Source organism: Procambarus clarkii, chromosome 21 (genome assembly GCF_040958095.1).
Source record: "Procambarus clarkii isolate CNS0578487 chromosome 21, FALCON_Pclarkii_2.0, whole genome shotgun sequence".
Classification (NCBI taxonomy): Eukaryota; Metazoa; Arthropoda; class Malacostraca; order Decapoda; family Cambaridae; genus Procambarus; species Procambarus clarkii.
In genome coordinates this window covers 12590324-12611714 of record NC_091170.1, presented here as the reverse complement: position 1 = coordinate 12611714, position 21391 = coordinate 12590324, and positions in this window count along the sequence as shown.

Sequence of the window (21391 nt, the reverse complement as noted above, 5' to 3'; positions counted from 1 at the left end):
GAAGGGTACGTCAGTGTGTGTAATGGGTAGGGAAGGTCAGGGTGTTTAATGGGTAAGGTAGGTCAGGGTGTTTAAGAAGTAGAGAAGGTCAGGGTGTTTAATGGGTAGGGTAGGTCAGGGTGTGTAATGGGTAGGTAAGGTGAGGGGGTTTAATGTGTAGGGTAGGTCAGAATGTGTACTGGGTAGGGAAGGTCAGGTTGTTTAAGGGGTAGGGTAGGTCAGGCTTTGTAATGGGTAGGGAAGGAAAGGGTTTGTTATTGGTAGGGTAGGTCAGGGTGTGTAATAGGTAGGGAGGGTCAAGGTGTTTAATGTGTAAGGTAGGTCAGGGTGTGTGATAAGTACAGTAGGTCAGGGTGTGTAATGGGTAGGGAAGGTCAGGGTGTGTTATGGGTAGGGTAGGTCAGGGTGTAATGAGTAGGGAAGGTCACGGTGTGTAATGGGTAGGGAAGGTCACGGTGTGTTATGGGTAGGGATGGTCACAGTGTGTAATAGGAAGGGAAGGCCAGGGTGTGTTATGGGAAGGGAAGGTCACGGTGTTTAATGGGTAGGGAAGGTCACGGTGTTATGGGTAGGGAAGGTCAGGTTGTGTTAAGGGTAGGGAAGGTCAGGGTGTGTAATAGGTATTGAAGGTCAGGGTGTGTAATAGGTAGGGAAGGTAAGGGTGTGTAATGAATAGGGAAGGTCAAGGTGTGCCATGAGTATTGAAGGTCAGGGTGTGTAATAGGTAGGGAAGGTCAGGGTGTGTTATGTGTAGGGAAGGTCACAGTGTGTAATCTGTAGGGAAGGTCACAGTGTGTAATGGGTAGGGAATGTCACAGTGTGTAATGGGTAGGTAAGGTCACAGTGTGTAATGGGTTGGGAAGGTTAGGGTGTGTAATAAGGTAGGGAAGGTAAGGGTGTGTAATGAATAGGGAAGGTCAGGGTGTGTTATAGGTAGGGAAGGTCAGGGTGTGTAATAGGTAGGAAAGGTAAGAGTGTGTAATGAATAGGGAAGGTCAGGGTGTGCTATGAGTAGGGAAGGTCAGGGTGTGTAATAGGTAGGAAAGGTCAGGGTGTGTTATGGGTAGGGAAGGTCACAGTGTGAAATGGTTAAGGAAAGTCAGGGTGTGTAATGAATAGGGAAGATCAGGGTGTGCTATGAATAGGGAAGGTCAGGGTGTGTAATTGGTAGGAAAGGTCAGGGTGTGCTATGGGTAGGGAAGGTCACAGTGTGTAATGGTTAAGGAAAGTCACGGTGTGTAATGCGTAGGGAATGTCAGTGTGTGTAATGCGTAGGGAATGTCAGTGTGTGTAATGGATAGGGAAGGTCAGGGTGTGTTATGGGTTGGGAAGGTCAGGGTGTGTAATGGGTAGGGAAGGTCACGGTGTGTAATGGGTAAGGAAGGTCACAATGTGTGTTATGTGTAGGGAAGGTCAGTGTGTGTTGTGGGTAGGGAAGATCTGGGTGTGTTGTGGGTAGGGAAGGTCAGGGTGTGTTGTGGGTAAATAAGGTCAGGGTGTGTTGTAGGTAAATAAGGTCAGGGTGTGTTATGGTTAGGGAAGGTCACGGTGTGTAATAATTAGGATAGGTCACGGTGTAAAATGGGTAGGGAAGGTCATGATGGGAAATGGGCAGAGGTCAGGGTGTGTAATGGGTAGGGAAGATCAGGGTGTGTAATGGGTAGTTAAGGACACGGTGTGCTATGGGTTACCTCTAGGTTACCTTAAGGTGCTTTCGGGGCTTAGTGTCCCTGCGGCCCGGTCGTCGGCCAGGCCTCCTGGTTGCTGGACTGATCAACCAGGCTGTTGGACGCGGCTGCTCGCAGCCTGACGTATGAGTCACAGCCTGGTTGATCAGGTATCCTTTGGAGGTGCTTATCCAGTTCTCTCATGAACACTGTGAGGGGATTGCCAGTTATGTCCCTTATGTGTAGCTTAAACGTGTTGAACAGTGTCGGGCCTCTGATGTTGATATAGTTCTTTCTCAATGTACCTGTTGCACCTCTGCTTTTCAACGGGGGTATTCTGCACATCCTGCCATGTCTTCTGGTCTCATGTGATGTTATTTCTGTGTGCAGGTTTGGGACCAGCCTCTCTAATATTTTCCACGTGTAAATTAGTATGTATCTCTCCCGCCTGCGCTCAAGGGAGTACAGATTTAGGCTCTTTAGTCGGTTACAATAGTTTAGATGTTTTTACTGAGTAGATTCTAGCAGTAAAGGTTCTCTGCACGCTCTCCAGGTCAGCAATTTCTCCAGCTTTGAAAGGGGCTGTCATTGTGCAGCAGTAGGTGGGTAGGGAAGGTCATGGTGTGTAATGGATAGGGAAGGTCAGGGTGTGTTATGGGTAGGGAAGGTCAGGGTGTGTTATGGGTAGGAAAGGTCAGGGTGTGTTATGGGTAGGGAAGGTCAGGGTGTGTTATGGGTAGGGAAGGTCAGGGTGTGTAATGGATAGGGAAGGTCAGGATGTCTTATGGGTAGGAAAGATCAAGGTGTGTAATGGATAGGGAAGGTCCGGGTGTGATATAGGTAGGGAAGCTTAGGGTGTGCTATGGGTAGGGAAGGTCAGGGTGTTTAATGGGTAAGGTAGGTCATGGTGTGCAATGGGTAGGGAAGGTCAGGGTGTTTTAATGGGTAGTGTAGGTCAGGGTGTGTAATGGATAGGGAAGGTCAGGGTGTGCTATGAGTAGGGAAGGTCAGGGTGTGTAATAGGTAGGGAAGGTCAGGGTGTGTTATGGGGTAGAGAAGATCACGGTGTGTAATGGGTAGGGAAAGTCAGGGTGTGTAATTTTTAGGGAAGGTCAAGGTGTGTAATTAATAGGGAAGGTCAGTGTGTGCTATGGGTAGGGAAGGTCAGGGTGTGTAATAGGTAGGGAAGGTCAGGGTGTGTTATGGGTAAGGAAGGTCAGGGTGTGTAATGGGTAGGAAAGGTCAGGGTGTGTTATGGGTTGGGAAGGTCAGGGTGTGTAATGGGTAGGGAAGGTCGGGGTGTGTAATGGTAGGGAAGGTCACAGTGTGTAATTGGTAGGGTACGTCAGGGCGTTTAATGGGTAGGGAAGGTCAGGGTGTGTAATGGGATGGGAAGGTCAGGGCGTTTAATGGGTAGGGTAGGTCAGGGTGTGTAATGGGTAGGGAAGGTTTTGGTGTTTAATGGGTAGGGTAAATCAGGGTGTGTAATAGCTAGGGAAGGTCAGGGTGTTTAATGGGTAAGGTAGGTCAGGGTGTGTAATGGGTAGGGAAGGTCAGGGTGTGTAATGGGTCACCTCAAGGTTACCTTGAGGTGCTTCCGGGGCTTATCGTCCCCGCGGCCCGGTCGTCGACCTGGCTTCCTGGTTGCTGGACTGAACAATCAGGCTGTTGGACGCGCCTGCTCGCAGCCTGACGTTTGAGTCACAGCCTGGTTGATCAGGTATCCTTTGGAGGTGCTTATCCAGTTCACTCTTGAAAACTGTGAGGGGTTTGCCAGTTTTGTCCCTTATGTATAGCGGAAGCGTATTGAACAGTTTCGGGCCTCTGATGTTGATAGAGTTCTCTCTCAGAGTACCTCTTGCACCTCTGCTTTTCAACGGGGGCTTTCTGCACATCCTGCCATGTCTTCTGGTCTCAAGTGATGTTATTTCTGTGTGCAGGTTTGGGACCAGCCCCTCTAATATTTTCCACGTGTAAATTATTATGTACCTCTACCGCCTTGGCTCGGGAGTACAGATTTAGGCTCTTTAGTCGGTCCCAATAGTTAAGATGTTTTACTGAGTGGATTCTAGCATTAAAGGATTTCTGCACGCTCTCCAAGTAAGCAATTTCTCCAGCTTTGAAAGGCGCTGTCATTGTGCAGCAGTAGAAGGGTAGGGAAGGTCATGGTGTGTAATGGATATGGAAGGTCAGGGTGTGTTATGGGTAGGGAAGGTCAGGGTGTGTAATGGATAGGAAAGGTCAGTGTGACAGTCTATTAAAAAAGTTGGAGCAACAGGCAAGAGTAAAAAAGAAGGTGCTCCAGTGGATAAGGGAGTACTTAAGCAACAGGAAACAACGAGTAACGGTGAGGGGGAAGACATCAGAGTGGCGAGATGTCACCAGCGGAGTCCCACAGGGCTCAGTACTTGGACCCATCCTGTTTCTAATATATGTGAACGATCTTCCAGAGGATATAGACTCATTCCTCTCAATGTTAGTTGATGATGCAAAAATTATGAGAAGAATCAAGACGGATGAAGATAGACAGAGACTACAGGATGACCTGGATAAACTGGAGGAATGGTCTAGAAAATGACTGCTAAAGTTCAACTTTGGAAAGTGTAAGGTGATGAAATTAGGCGAAGGGAGCAGGAGGCTGAACACAAGGTATCATCTGGGAGGGGAAATCCTGCAAGAGTCAAATAGAGAGAAGGATCTGGGGGTTGATATCACACCGAACCTGTCCCCAGAGGCCCACATCAAAAGAATATCATCAGCGGCATATGCTAGACTGGCCAACATAAGAACTGCCTTTAGAAACTTGTGTAAGGAATCTTTCAGAACCCTGTATACCATTCATGTAAGACCAATCCTGGAGTATGCAGCTCCAGCCTGGAGTCCATACCTAGTTAAACACAAGACAAAGTTAGAGAAGATTCAGCGGTATGCAACCAGGCTCGTCCCGGAACTGAGAGGATTGAGCTACGAGGAAAGGCTAAAGGAGCTGAACCTCACATCCCTGGGAAAACAGAAGAGTAAGGGGAGACATGATAACAACCTACAAAATTCTCAGGGGAATTTAAAGGGTGGACAAAGACAAACTCTTCAGCACGGGTGGGACACGAACAAGAGGACACAAGTGGAAACTTAGTACCAGATGAGCCAGAGACGTTAGAAAGAATTTTTTCAGTGTCAGAGTAGTTAATAAATGGAATGCACTAGGAAGTGATGTGGTGGAGGCTGACTCCATACACAGTTTCAAATGTAGATATGATAGAGCCAAGTAGGCTCAGGAATTTGTACACCAGTTGATTGACAGTTGAGAGGCGGGACCAAAGAGCCAAAGCTCAACCCCCGCAAGCACAATTAGGTGAGTACATGCCTCGAAAAAAATAGCTACCCTATCTAAATATACACAACTCACGGTCGAGAAATATTTATAAAAACTCTCAACAATAACAGTTACCATGCTAACTCAAAATCCAGGCTGACCATATCGGCAATGGCAGCCCAGCAATCCTCTCAGATGACCAAGCAACATTAATTTGAAAAAAAAAACACAATTTATGATAAACAATTAAATTTATATTGGAACCATCTTTCCGCTGGTTCCCCAGTTCACCAGAGTCTACACAAAATTTGTCATTCATAACTTATTTTCTCTGTAACGGTGAACACCAAGTTTTCTGAACTATAAAAAAACTACATATATTGTATATACAAATTAACAAATAGTCTTTATTTCCGACGAGTCCGTTGTCACGATGTTGTTGACTCGCCCCTTGCTGTATTCTCGCTGTAGTTCTGCAAGGATGCGTCGTGTTCTTCACCAATGATGTTCTTCAGCTGGCCTCAGTTGTTGTGAGAAGAGATCCACTTCCCTCCTGACTAGAGTCTTCCACTGATCTAGTCCACAATCCGCAGTACATTCGCGCTGCTGGTCCATCCTTCCGGGTCGTCGACGAGGCGATGACGTCGGTGTTGACAGCGATGATTGACTTGCTGTCCGGTCACTGGGGAAACTCTGGCGTACCTGGGTTCCATCCTCTTGTAAGATGTTGTCGCCTGCTGAACGTCTGCTGGCGATGTTCTATCTGCCGCATACACATTGTCTTCCTGGGAGTACTGAGACGTTGACACCAGACGAGGTCTTGCTTGATGAGTGAACAGCTCCAGTTCGTTGAGGCGGGGTGGGCGTGGCGGCAGAACCCTCGGGTCCCGGCTCCAACTCTTGGGTTCCATCCACTTACAGGTGTTTCTTCTGCTACGTCGTACTAGGCCTTTACGACTTTCTTCGTTATCCCATCATGCACATGATTGTAGGCCCAAGATGCAAATCGTGCATCCGCGTTAGCGTATCATGCACACTCTAGAGGGAACGTGCTGTTCTTACGTAGCCACCAAGTTTCACATTTTGTTGCTCGGCGTATCAGAAACCTCAGGACTGGGCAAGACCTTGTGTAATCCCGCAACCGTTGCCCAATCCACTCCGTTGTTCTTGGCTGTTCACTTCCGGTCACCGGTGTTCTTCATGCAAGGGAGGTGACCTCAATAATGTCTCGTCTGATATGTTGAATCAGTCCTCCAGATGACAGCTAGTGTTGGCAGTACCATAACCTCATTAAGTGATGAGCTGTTGGCTGTGACCTTGACTTGTAGCCGCCCCCACCATGGCAGGTACCACTAACAAGGGTGGGGGGTGAGGGATGGAGGGGGTGATGTAGCGTGACCCCTCCTGTCCCTCGGGAACTGAACCTGGTTCCCGCCAGACAATAGCGGTGACATGCTACTCTGGCCTCAGTTGTAGAGATGGGATAAGGCCGACAGTGTGGCAATGTGAGCAGACCTGGGAAAAGAAACATTCATAACTCATGTCTGGTGGAGACCTGGATCTGCCCTGGAGGTTTTAAGAAAGATAACTCCTCCAGGGTAGGTAAAGGTACGTCACTCTTGACTAAGCACCTACAGTACAATTCTTTGCCTCTACCTATAACTCAGATGACAGCTTAACTCAGTTACTGTGCGCTCATGTGCGCGCGAGATCTGGTGACCATAGGGTGACCAGGCCTAAGTTGGCTACTAAGTAAGGATGATAGGATGTCATCATCCTCCTCTGATTGAGCATCAGGAATAACCATTCCCTCCACTCTCTCGGGGACTGGAATTACTGAAGGTAATTCCAGTTCTTCCCTTGCTACATAAAGTTTCAATTTATTTATATGGATGGTTCTTTCAACGTGGTCTTCAAATATACCCTTGATTATGAAATTTACTGGGCCTAGTTTCTTAATAGCTCTATAAGGGCCTCGCCATCTAGCTGCTAACTTCCTACTCTGATTGGCGGGTGCTGGCTCATTCAACCGCATCACTAGGCTTCCCCCCTTCACTTTTAATGGGTGTGCCTTCTTATCATAATAATGGGCATACCGTGTCCTTCCTTGCTTTGATGCCTCAGCTGCTATCCTCCACGCATTCTTCATCTTGGTGAGGATTTCTGAAGGATAATCCTCTTCATAACTAATGTTACGGACCCGAGCCCAGCGTCGTAACACGGAGCTGTGACGACCACGCCATCTGTGAGTCGGCTCCCGAAACCCCCTCCAAATGGACGGCGCCATCTAGTGAGGACAGGATATACCGGCCACAGGGGCTGGTTTCCCCTCTTGATCAGCTAGTAACGTAGCCGCTGCTGACCTCTGGTGAGGTGACGCTTAGACAGCAACACCATCTGTGGAGTGGATAGGTAGGCGTTTGTGTCTAAGCCTGTAAGTGAGGTGCCCTAGGGTGTCCCTAGTACTGATGACGTGTCTGATTACAGAGTCGGCCTGGGACTGCTGTATTGGACGTTGAGGCAGTCTACCCAAGACAGCCAAAGTCTCTCCACGTGTTTGCTGCAGAAGTTGTGAGTCACCCTCCCCCCCGGACGAACACTGTTGAGTGTGTTAGCCTGCCTGTGACGTGGCAGTACCAGGATTCGTCGTATCTGGGGGCTGGCTGGTGGAAGAGACTAGCCACTGTGGTGAGGAGAGTGATCTGCGGAATCACACGAGGCTCCTGCCTAGGGCTCGCAACCCTAGTATCGGTCGTGGAGTGGCCTACGCAGCGGAGCTGATTGGAACCTGCCAGCTACAGGCTGGATTTGTGGTTGAAGGCCTCCACGAAGCTGCACCCAGTGGGACTGTGATTTGGCTGGCCTGTGGCCAGGGTAGACTCACCGAGAGAATCGGAGGATTCTTCGTGGGCCAGAAGAAGAGAACCAGGGCTACTCATCGTGAGCACCGTGGAGCATCCTATGTCTTCAGAGGAAGACAATTCTGTACATTAGAGTGTTTATAACCCCCGTGTGACTGTTTATATATTTATTTATGGTGGTGGTGATTATATATATTTAAATTAGTGCATTAGTATCCCTTTCCCCTTTAATTTACTTGCGTTACGGAACACATCCCTTGAAAGCCAATACTAACTTGGGGCCGGATACCCAAACTCTAATAACATCAGAGAAGAACCCCAGTTGCGACCCAATAGGGCTGTAACAGCTGCTATCCTCCACGCATTCTTCATCTTGGTGAGGATTTCTGAAGGATAATCTTCTTCATAACTAATAGTATGTCTGTTAAGCAGACCTGACGCAAAATTACAAGAGTGTCCAGTAAACAGCAAGAGAGGTTGAGTATTTATTGACTGGTGTACTGCGGTGTTTAGTGCAAACTGAACAAAGGGCAACTGTTCATCCCAAGTGGCCGGGTCCTTCTCTGCTAAAATGGCAAGCATATCCTTTACCGTACTATTAGTTCGTTCCACCATGCCGATCGTCTGGGGATGGTATGCTGTTGTTAGCGCTGTTGTTGTTTCTAAGAGTTTACATACTTCCTGAAATAACGTACCAATAAACTCCTGTCCCCTGTCAGATACTAGAACTTTCGGCGGACCGAACACAGTAACAAACCTTGCTAAAAATGCATCTGCCGCTGTTTGGGGGTCTTTCCTGGGAAGGGCTACTAGAGTGGTATACCTGGACAGATGGTCCACTAGAACTAGCGAATATCTGTTGCCTGCATTGCTGCTATGTAAATCAATTAAATCAGCCCCCACCCGATCCAAGGGTTCGGCTATCTCTGAGAATTCCTGGAGTGGGGCTTGTACTTTAGGAGTACTTATGCGTCGTTGACAGTTCCCTCATGACCTGACGTACTTAATTACATGTGATAATAACCCTGGGAAATAAAATAATGACTTGGCTTTTGTGTACGTTTTGTACACTCCCGGGTGACCTGCAATCTTTGACGCATGCGCAAGTATTAATGCTGAAGGCTTTAATTCGTCAGGGATAACTAGCTGAAACAACGCCCTGTCTTTCTGGGCATTTACATGGTACAACACTCCTTCTTTGAGTGCAAAGTCATTTAAAGAGGTACTTTGTTTTCTCGAAGGATATTTCCCACCTTCCAGATGTTCAATAATTTCCTTCCATCGCTGTTCTTTCATATGAAGTTCTCTCATTTTATCGCTCGCAATCGTTTCAATGTATACATTCATATTGATGGTGGCAATGTTCCTACTTAACGCATCAGGAACAACATGTGATGGACCAGGCTTATACAGTATCTGAAACGAGTGTGCTGACAGTTCGTGACCCCACCTTGTCATCCTCGGGCAACGTGTCTTTTTCTTAAAAATGTGGGTCAATGCTCGATGATCAGTATAAATTATAAAGTGGCGCTGAAACAAATAAGGCTCAAAATACCTTACACTTTCTACTACAGCTAAAGCTAGCTTGTCAGTGGCCGAGTACCTTACTTCCGGTCCTTTCACTTTCCTACTAAAGTAAGCTACCGGGTGCGGGTTGTTCTCCGAGTCACGCTGAATTAAACAGCCACCTATGGCAATGCCGCTTGCATCAGTGTGGACTTCCCAATCTTTCTCAAAGTTAGGAATTGCTTACACTAGAGTAGTACTCAATTGTGTTTTTAACTTCTCTAAGGCTTCATCATGCTCTCGGGTCCATACAAACTTAACGTTTTTCTTAGTGAGATTCGTCAGTGAAGCTGACGTTCTCGCAAAACCTCTTATGTGTAGACGGAAATATCCAGCTGCACCTAGAAATCTTCTCACGTCCTTTGCTGTCTTTGGTGTTGGCATTTCAGCAATAGCACGACAAGAGTCCGGGTCAGGGCGTATTCCATCTGTGCTTACCTGAAAACCCAGAAACTTGAATTTCTGAGCCGTCAGGGTACACTTTTGGGCGTTCAATTTGAACCCCGCCTTGTTCAACAGCGACAAGGTCTCTGTCAAATCATGGAGGTGATCATCAAAAGTTCTAGAGTACACTACAACATCATCAAGGTACGCCAGTGAGTGCCTACCAAGAATAGGGCTTAAAATATAATTTATCGCCCTCTGAAAAGATGAAGGAGCTGTCTTTAATCCAAATGGCATACGCTTGAAATGATACGTCCTAACACCATCCGAAAATGCTGTTTTTTCTCTGTCTTGCTTTGCAACTAGTATGGCCCAATACGCTGACTTTGCGCCAAGTGTCGAGAAGTACTTAGCTGTGCCAAACTGGTCTATGATTTCTTGAATGAGAGGCAGAGGATAAGCGTCCGCTGTTGTCACTTCGTTCACTTTAATGTAATCTACACAGAACCTGTAACTACCATCAGGTTTGCGTACTAGCACTACTGGGGAAAGCTACGGTGACGTGCTTTCTTCTATAACGCCCTGTCTCACCATCTTTCTACACTCATCTCTAATAAGTTGTTTCGCCTGCTCTGGGAGTCTCCATTGACGTGTTTGGACCGGAGGATTATCACCTGTTGGAATGGTGTGTTCGACTTGAGGCAGGTAGCCTATTTCCTCATCCTCGGTCGCAAATAACCTAGGAAATTTACGGAGGACTTCCCATACCTGTTTACGTTCAGCAGGTGATATATGAGTCAAATCTAGAGCAGTTATTAATTTGTCCACCATTTCCTTATCTTGAGGAGATAACGGGGTTTCTTTATCGATCTTACTGTGTGACTCCTCGTCTCTTACGTTCAATGCGCTGTTATAGACGATGTTTGTGTGGTATCTGACTCTATTATTTCTTTTAAATTTACCACAATTCCCTGTGTCAGACTATCGCCTACCCTAAAGCGATAAGGTTTGAGAGAGGTTAACCACTGGTATTATCGCACCTTTGTCATGAACAGACACCAGAGTATATGGTATCATCAACTTATCAATTCTGCCAGCTACCTGAAGGGTACTTCCGAGTTGAATGTTTCTTCCTACGGCGACTTTAATAAACTTAAATGACCGTGGTGGACATACTTGTCTGTGTACAGCATGTAGTGTACATGTTGTCTTGTCAGGGTCTTGAAGAGACTTGAACAATTGTTTAGGAAGGTTTACATATTTAGGTGATCTTTGAATTGAAGCAATTATGGGAGGGTGATCAGTTAACTTTACTGGGAAAGACACAGATCCCAACTGTAGCCTACTGTGTCTTGCTCCCTTCTCCGATGTCAAAGAATACGTAAATCGTCTCAAAAAATCCATACCTAACAATATATCCCCGGGGAATGTTACATTCTCCAGCACAATACATTCATGGATACAAGGTTTGTCTTTTCCAATGTTAAAAGTTAAAATGCATTTTCCCAGAACGTCAAAATGTTGACTATTGACAGCTGTTAATTGTGCACCCCCTTCCTTAAGGCGCACCTGACTGAAGGTCCTAAATGAGTCCATCTTAATGATGGTTACCTGACTACCAGTGTCCAGGAATGCAGTCAACCTCTTCCCGCACACCCTCACTTCAAAAGTGGGCCGCTCTTGCTCCTTGGGGGCCTTATCTCATAATTCCTCCTTACTATTGGGGCAGTCATCTCGTTTGTGGCCCCGTCCGCCACAACTCCAACACCTGGGGTCATAAGTGTAGTATCAGTGAGGAGGCGGACCCGCTCTATGGTGCCCTCCCCTCTGGTTGCTAGAAGAGTTACCTACACTCTCCTTAACGCGATGCGCATTGGTCATATCTACCGCTTGGACATAAGAGGATTGTCTGGTGTCATTTGTATCCTTACACTGCCCCTGAATATTCTGTAAGTCCGTAGCGTACTCTATTAAACTATAGTAATCCATCGTTATACTTGCAGCCGAAACGTGAGCTCCAAGTGTCCCGGGGAATGACATACACAGCAGTAGTTTAGCCTTCTGACTAATTCTCAGGTCATCGTATCCTAATTCATACCTCAAGTCACGCACTCTACGCAATATACCAGTTCCAAAATCTATGAGCGTTTCGTTCGGGCCTCGTTTTAAACTTGCTAAATACCTATTAGCTGTTTCCTCCGTTATTTTCTCTTTATAACGTCTCTTAATTGCTAACACAAACTCTGGCCATGTTTGCAAATATTGAAACTCTTGGTCCTGCATTATTGAACCATTAGGGTCTATACAAGCTCCCGCTGCTAAATTAATTTTCACCCAGTCATCCTGGGCAGCTGACAAGCATGAACCTACTTGCCCTAGCCAGTCGTCTATTTTCCCGTTACGTTCCACTATATTTGTCGGTAACTCTTTGCAAATTAGTTTGGGCAACACTGGTCTAGGCAATGAGAATGATGAAAATGGGGGCTCTCGCATACCATGAGACGCATGGGGCATGGAGTGTAGATGTTGGCAATGGTTATCGAAGGGTTGGTGTAAGGTAGGGTTATAGTGATGGTCAGGTGGGGGGTAGGGTGATGTTGGTGTGAGGCAGAGGATTCTAGGGGTTGGTTCTGGGCAAGGCATAGGATGGTAGATGAGGGTTTGGTCGTATGACCAAGGTTGGGGTTGCGAGGGGGAAGAGGTGGGGTGGTATTGGTGGGGACAGTCACCTGAGTGGACCCCTGGGCATGCGTATGTATGCGCTCTGCCGGAAGGTTCACATACAGGGGTTCAGAGAGGCGTTTCCTAATTTCCTCTGTTATTTTCTCTTTATTTTCTCTTTAATGGGTAAGGTGGGAGGGGGGGGGGGGTGGTAGGGGAGGGGTATGTGGGGAAGCTGCAGGCCGCCGCGTCCCTGGGGTGTTGGTGGGTTGGGGGGTCGGTCTGCGAGGAAGTGGGGGGAGGAGTGATGTCATTAGGCTGTTGAGCATCAGGGGTGGACACGGAAAGGTTACCCAGCATGTGACCTGATGTGACCCCACCACCTGCACCTTGTGGATCGTCACCTGACTCCTGAACCGTGCTATCCACCTGGATAGCCTGTCTCGGTCTCCACATTTCAACTTCCACTTCATCTGAGGAATTATACAGTGTCATGGCTAAGTCCCCACGTGCGGCCTCAGCCTGATCCTCTGAAAACCGTACTGCTGGAAGGTTCCGTTGGCTAAGCCCTCTCTGACTCCTTAATGTCCTATCTGAACTCATGATGCCAATAAACTACGACCGAACGACTAGTTCACCGGACTAGCGCTGACCCAAAAATGTTGAAAAAAAATAAAAAAAAAGATCTTTGGAACTAACAATAATCCAATGTGAACAAGACAAAAAACTCACAACGTCGTTATAAATAGCCCCTTTACTTACCAAGGATGGTAATTTCAATGTCATTTCAAAACCAAAAAAAAGAAAAACGTAAATGGTTTTCAATCTGCTTGCTCTTATGACAGATAATAATTGATATTACTTTCACCATGTTGAGACAATTACTCATACAAGATACCAGTACACAATTTCACACGCACTATTCATTAACAATAATTCACTGATAGAAACTATTTGTACTTCCTATCGGGTAAACTGTAATTACTGCTCGTATGAGCTTAATTAATGGTTAGTCTTACTCCTTAAACCTACAGCCACATCACGTGACCCAGAACTATTTCCCTCGCTACTCTCGCGGGTCCACAGCTCAAAACTTGTTGCCACACCCTGTGACCAGACTTCAACCGCCAGGCGTCCCTAGACGTGAGTCATGCTGACACACTAGTCCTCACTAGCATGCTGTACAATACCCGTACAATTCAGATTATAGCGTTCAAATGGAGTAAATCGTCAATTGCGATAATATGAACAGAACCACCACTTAAAACTACTTAATAGCTACACAGAACAGCACAAGACGCGTGAGACTGAACACTGTAAAACAGTGTTCACCACCGCTAAGCCACCATTGTAATAACTCGCCTTATTATCTCGACCGCGCACCCTGCTACTACCACTGAGCTAACCGTGCAATCTCCGCTCTTCCTATGGTAATAACGGATGCTCTACCGATCATGTAAGATATTAACACTCGGGCCATCATACGAAGACGTAAACCATTAAACAGAGGAGAGAGAGAGAAGGGGAGAGAGAGAGAGAGTGAGGAAGAGTGAGGCAGAGCGAGAACGAGAGCAAGGGAGGGAGAACGAGAGCGAGTGAGGGCGAGGGAGAGTGAGACAGAAAGATAGAGAAATTCGTAGTCACAGCCTATCGTATGAGTTACCGAGTAACGCTGCCATCACCCTGAATTACCGCACAGGGGACCGGAGTGAGATTCGTAGGGCTTACAGATGAAATAACCTACCAGGACAGGTGTAGGGGACAATTGAACGGTACAAGGATCCTGGCCTGTCACTCGAATAATCCTGACCACTTGGGAACTATAGAGCACACAAGAATAAGGCGGGACACACCCAATACTAACACCTCAACACGGGACGGACGGGGGGTGGGGGGGAGGAGTACTGGATAATTACGGACACTAGGTCACTAGGGCAACGGGGACGGTAGCCCCAATATCACTAAGACAAGGAATCATTAATACACATTTACTAACACTTGACAATATATGACTTTATTTGAAATAATTAAATAAGACACTCCCTAACTATTTTCCCTACTAGAGGCCATGAGTACTGAATGAGGTGCTTTAGTACAAGAGAGCCGTACTTACTTGAATAACGTTCCACAGTTTTCCTGGAGTTGATGTTCCCTCCCTGAGTCCACTCACACCATCCTCCTTGGCTGCACCCACTCTACTGTCTCCTTCCATGATCTGGTGGTCTGCCGTTGCTGAGTGGCGGTTGCTGTGGGGGGTGTGGAACACCCGCTGGTCGGGGCCCCACCTGCCAGTATGGACGGGCCTGGTACTAGCCCTATTCTAAGGATAGACACAGTGCGGCTGGACTTTTCTGCTGATGTGGACTGGCCCGTTGTTGAAGTTGCCCTCCTAGACGTCCTCCGTGTTGACGTCCCCGAGCTCCTGGGCCTTGAGAAGTTGTCGCCCACCCGTGTTGAGGTGTCGTTCGCCACGTCACATGCTTCCCGGGAGTTTGTGGCTCGCTGGAATGGCCGCATGCTTCCTCTTCCGACTTCGGCTGTGTCTGTAAAGATCTCGGATCCCTGGGGGCCCTTGACGTTTGTGAGTATTCACGGCGTGCTGGTGACCTTCCCCGAGACGGCCCTCATGTCCTTGTTTACGCGGTTTAGGTCGGTGGTGAAGCACCGGTTCAACACTTTGAGTGCGGGCCGGCTGAAGGGGGTCCGGCTGGGTTCACGCACGCTTGTCATGCGGCTCACAAGCCCTATACCGTCCAGGGTCTCGTATCGTGGGCTGTCTTTGAGGACTTTCTATCAGGGTCAAACCCGAACGTGTTTCCAGTGTGGTGCTGAGGGCCACGTAGTGGCCGGTTGCGACGATCCTCATACAGAAGCCCCTTCAGTTTTCCTAGAGGATGATTTTCCTCGCTTATCTGTGTGTGTAGACTCCCCGGCGGATTCTCGCTCTGTGCTGGTCCCTGGTGTGGATCCCGCGGCGGTTCCGGATGTCGCTACGTCTGGACCGGATATGTCTGCCCCGCCGGTGAGCTCGGGAGACCTGGGGGCGCCTGTTTCGGACCTTCATCGTTCGATGACTGCGGAGGTGCATCCGCATCCAATGGCCTTGGGGAATGCTGTAGGGGTGGTGCCTGCATCTCCTGCTGGAAGCCATGTGCTTCTCGGGGCTGACGGAGTGATGGTATGTGTTTCTCCACCCACGTCCTCTGCCTCGTCGCCTCTGGGAGTTTCCTCGTTGACGAGTACCTCTTCTCTTCTGCAGGTTCCGTCTCCCTCACTGGATACCTCACGTATGCTGGAGTCTACCTTTCCGCCTGCTGTGTCTCTTCCTTCTCGGACTCCGGTCTCCGTTCCTGGTGGTGGGTTTTGCCCTGCGTTGTTGAGGCTGCTGTTCTGCGTGAACGTGCTGCCCCGGCTTTGGGGCCGCCTGCCGATGGTTCTTCTGGGACATCGCTTTCTGGGGGTGACAGCTCCGACGATCAGCAGCCTCTTTTTAAGCGCAGTCGCTCGGCTCAGGGTGCGTCACCTCGCTGGTCGTGGGCAGAGGAGTGTGATGCAATTGATGATGATGCTGTGGCCGACGCTGTGTTGCCTCCTGTGGTGCCTTCTGGGTTGGACGCTGTGCCTCCTGCTGGTGACTCCCCTCAGTTGGCAGTTGCCCTGGTAAGCGCGACCTTGTGGTGGTGTTGTCGAAGGATGTGAGGCGGAGGGGGGGCCTCTGCTCCTGTTCCGGTTGGTGGGGGCACTGGGGCCCCTACGGAGCCACCCTCCACGGGTCTCGGTGCGGTTCCTGACACCGAACGGAGTGCACGCCCTAGTGGGCGGGCCGGTGTGCGGCCTGCCGTGCAGTCAGGTGTGCTTCCGTGTGACCAGCTTCCTCGGGAGAAACCCGTCCCTTTTGTCCTTTCGACTGGCGAGGTGCTCGACAGATCTACAGCAACTGCGACTTTTGAGTGTGATGACCTGGTGCGTCCTGTTCCCTGGTGCCCATCTACCATCTGGGTTCCACGAGCGCAGTGTTTTGTCTCGGGAGTGCCAAATTCGATGCCTCGGCCTACTGCAACTCCTGGGTGTCCGATTCCTGACAGTGACCAACTTGTTTGGGAAGCTTATTGTTTACGGTTTCCTGCTCGGGAGTACCCGGAGAAGTATGAGTGATTGGTTTATTGGTGTTTGGTTTCTGTCTGTGTTGTGCAGATGTTTCCCCGGTGCCTGCGTGCACAGGTGGGTGTCCTTGTCTGTGCGTGTGGGTGTTGTTCTTGCCACTGCGTGGCCTGTTTTATTGTATGTTTTGTGCTTTGCATTTGGTGTGTGTGTTTGTGTTGTGGTTGTGTGCGGTTGTGGGTGTTTGGTGTTATTTCTTTCGTGTCGATGCGCTCGCCCTGTGTATTTTGTTGGGGTTTCGGGCGGTGTGGTTGTGTATGTCGCTTGTGTGCGTGTGTTTATTATCTTGTCCTTGTGACATTGCTTTATTATGTGTGCGGCATTGTTGTGTTTATGTTATCTCTGTATTTTCCTGTTTATGTATTTACCTGTTTTTCTGTTTTTATTTTTTGTTTCCTGTAGCTTTGTACTTTTGCCTCTGTGTCGGTGGTTTATGAGGCTTGTTGTTGTTATGTACTAATCTGCACCTGAGTTTGGGTTGTTGGGATGGGCTTGTTTTGTGTTTTCTTGCTGTATTTCTGTACTTACGTTTTTTGTGGATGTGACTGTTTTATGTTATTTATGTCGTGATATTTATTTGTAACGTTCTGTTTTTTGTTTGTGTGTGTGTGTGTGTGTGTGTGTGTGTGGGTGTGTACCCTCCAGTGCCCATTTCAGGGTTCTCTCATTGTGCCACATTTTGTGTTTTCTTTCTTGGTTTTTGTTGGGTATGTTTAGTTTGCGTCTGTGTTTCCGTACTTTGTTATATTTGTCCTGTTTGTATGTATGATTTCTTGTTTTCTATTGTCTGTTTTGTATATTGTGTATTTCTTTTATAAAAAAAAAAGTTAAAAAATCTTTGAGCGTTTCGTTCGGGCCTCGTTTTAAACTTGCTAAATACCTATTAGCTGTTTCCTCCGTTATTTTCTCTTTATAACGTCTCTTAATTGCTAACACAAACTCTGGCCATGTTTGCAAATATTGAAACTCTTGGTCCTGCATTATTGAACCATTAGGGTCTATACAAGCTCCCGCTGCTAAATTAATTTTCACCCAGTCATCCTGGGCAGCTGACAAACATGAACCTACTTGCCCTAGCCAGTCGTCTATTTTCCCGTTACGTTCCACTATATTTGTCGGTAACTCTTTGCAAATTAGTTTGGGCAACACTGGTCTAGGCAATGAGAATGATAAAAATGGGGGCTCCCGCATACCATGAGACCCATGGGGCATGGAGTGTAGATGTTGGCAATGGTTATCGAAGGGTTGGTGTAAGGTAGGGTTATAGTGATGGTCAGGTGGGGGGTAGGGTGATGTTGGTGTGAGGCAGAGGATTCTAGGGGTTGGTTCTGGGCAAGGCATAGGATGGTAGATGAGGGTTTGGTCGTATGACCAAGGTTGGGGTTGCGAGGGGGAAGAGGTGGGGTGGTATTGGTGGGGACAGTCACCTGAGTGGACCCCTGGGCATGCGTATGTACGCGCTCTGCCGGAAGGTTCACATACAGGGGTTCAGAGAGGCGTTTCCTAATTTCCTCTGTTATTTTCTCTTTAATGGGTAAGGTGGGAGGGGGGGGGTGGTAGGGGAGGGGTATGTGGGGAAGCTGCAGGCCGCCGCGTCCCTGGGGTGTTGGTGGGTTGGGGGGTCGGTCTGCGAGGAAGTGGGGGAGGAGTGATGTCATTAGGCTGTTGAGCATCAGGGGTGGACACGGAAAGGTTACCCAGCGTGTGACCTGATGTGACCCCACCACCTGCACCTTGTGGATCGTCACCTGACTCCCGAACCGTGCTATCCACCTGGATAGCCTGTCTCGGTCTCCACATTTCAACTTCCACTTCATCTGAGGAATTATACAGTGTCATGGCTAAGTCCCCACGTGCGGCCTCAGCCTGATCCTCTGAAAACCGTACTGCTGGAAGGTTCCGTTGGCTAAGCCCTCTCTGACTCCTTAATGTCCTATCTGAACTCATGATGCCAATAAACTACGTCCGAACGACTAGTTCACCGGACTAGCGCTGACCCAAAAATGTTGAAAAAAAATAAAAAAAAAAGATCTTTGGAACTAACAATAATCCACTGAGAACAAGACAAAAAACTCACAACGTCGTTATAAATAGCCCCTTTACTTACCAAGGATGGTAATTTCAATGTCATTTCAAAACCAAAAAAAAGAAAAACGTAAATAGTTTTCAATCTGCTTGCTCTTATGACAGATAATAATTGATATTACTTTCACCATGTTGAGACAATTACTCATATGAGATACCAGTACACAATTTCACACGCACTATTCATTAACAATAATTCACTGATAGAAACTATTTGTACTTCCTATCGGGTAAACTGTAATTACTACTCGTATGAGCTTAATTAATGGTTAGTCTTACTCCTTAAACCTACAGCCACATCACGTGACCCAGAACTATTTCCCTCGCTACTCTCGCGGGTCCACAGCTCAAAACTTGTTGCCACACCCTGTGACCAGACTTCAACCGCCAGGCGTCCCTAGACGTGAGTCATGCTGACACACTAGTCCTCACTAGCATGCTGTACAATACCCGTACAATTCAGATTATCGCGTTCAAATGGAGTAAATCGTCAATTGCGATAATATGAACAGAACCACCACTTAAAACTACTTAATAGCTACACCAAACAGCACAAGACGCGTGAGACTGAACACTGTAAAACAGTGTTCACCACCGCTAAGCCACCATTGTGTTAACTCGCCGTGTATTATCTCGACCGCGCACCTCGCTACTACCACTGAGCTAACCGTGCAATCTCCGCTCTTCCTATGGAAATAACGGATGCTCTACCGATCATGTAAGATGTTAACACTCGGGCCGTCATACGAAGACGTAAACCATTAAACAGAGGGGGAGAGAGAGAGTGAGGAAGAGTGAGGCAGAGCGAGAACGAGAGCAAGGGAGGGAGAACGAGAGCGAGTGAGGGCGAGGAAGAGTGACAGAAAGATAGAGAAATTCGTAGTCACAGCCTATCGTATGAGTTACCGAGTAACGCTGCCACCACCCTGAATTACCGCACAGGGGACCGGAGTGAGATTCGTAGGTCTTACAGATGGAATAACCTACCACGACAGGTGTAGGGGACAATTGAACGGTACAAGGATCCTGGCCTGTCACTCGAATAATCCTGACCACTTGGGAACTATAGAGTACACAAGAATATGGCGGGACACACCCAATACTAACACCTCAACACGGGACGGACGCGGGGGGGGGGGGGGGGGGGGGAGGGAGGAGTACTGGATAATTACGGACACTAGGTCACTAGGGCAACGGGGACGGTAGGCCCAATATCACTAAGACTAGGAACCATTAATACACATATACTAACATTTGACAATATATGACTTTATTTGAAATAATTAAATAAGACACTCCCTAACTATTTTCCCTGCTAGAGGCCATGAGTACTGAATGAGGTGCTTTAGTACAATGGAGCCGTACTTACTCGAATAACGTTCCACAGTTTTCCTGGAGTTGATGTTCCCTCCCTGAATCCACTCACACCGTCCTCCTTGGCTGCACCCACTCTACTGTCTCCTTCCATGATCTGCTCCTCAGCTGAACATGCGGGTTTTGCATTTTGATGTCTAGGGGATAATCCCTGAAGATTATCATGACGGCATCAACTCTGACCTCTTCGTGACTTGGTAACCGCTAATCTGTCCTCCTGGTTAACTGGTACGGAGGTGTAACTTTTACATTGTCTGCCGTCGCCTGACTGGCGCCTGTGGTTTGTTCATCCTAAACGTGGCTTGTTCATGCTGTTATGATGTTCATGTTGTACTACTATGTACTGCTCTCTTGTTACAGTGTAATGGGTAGGGAAGGTCAGGGTGTTTAATGGGTAGTGTAGGTCAGGGTGTGTAATGGATAGGGAAGGTCAGGGTGTGCTGCGAGTAGGGAAGTTCAGGGTGTGTAATAGATAGGGAAGGTCTGGGTGTGTTATGGGTATGGAAGGTCACGGTATGTAATGGGTAGGGAAAGTCAGGGTGTGTAATGGTTTGGGTAGGTCAGGGTATGTAATGGATAGGGAAGGTCAGGGTGTGCTATGGGTAGGGAAGGTGAGGGAGAGTAATAGGTAGGGAAGGTCAGGGTGTGTTATGGGTAAGGAAGGTCAGGGTGTGTAATGGGTAGGGAAGGTCAGGGTGTGTTATGAGTTGGGAAGGTCAGGGTGTGTAATGGGTAGGGAAGGTCAGGGTGCATTATTGATTGGGAAGATCACAGTGTGTAATAGGTAGGGAAGGTCACGGTGTGTAATGGGTAGGGAACGTCACGGTGTGTTATAGGTAGGGACGATCAGGGTGTGTTGTGGGTAGGGAAGACCAGGGTGTGTTGTGGTTAGAGACGGTTAGGGTGTGTTGTGGGTAGGTAAGGTCAGGGTGTGTTATGGTTAGGGAAGGTCACGGTGTGTAATAATTAGGAAAGGCCACGGTGTGTAATGGGTAGGGAAGGTCACGGTGTGCTATGGGTAGGGAAGGTCAGGGTGTGCTATGGGAAGGGAAGGTCAGGGTGTGTTATGGGTAGGGAAGGTCAGGGTGTGTAATTGGTAGGGAATGTCAGGGTGTGTTATGGGTAGGGAAGGTCACAGTGTGTAATGGGTAGGGAAGGTCACGGTGTGTAATTAGTAGGGAAGGTCACGGTGTGTATTGGATAGGGAAGGTCATGGTGTGTTATGGGTAGGGAAGGTCAGGGTGTGTAATGGGTAGGGAAGGACACGGTGTTTAATGGGTAGGGTAGGTCAGGGTGTGTAATGATTAGGGAAGGTCAGG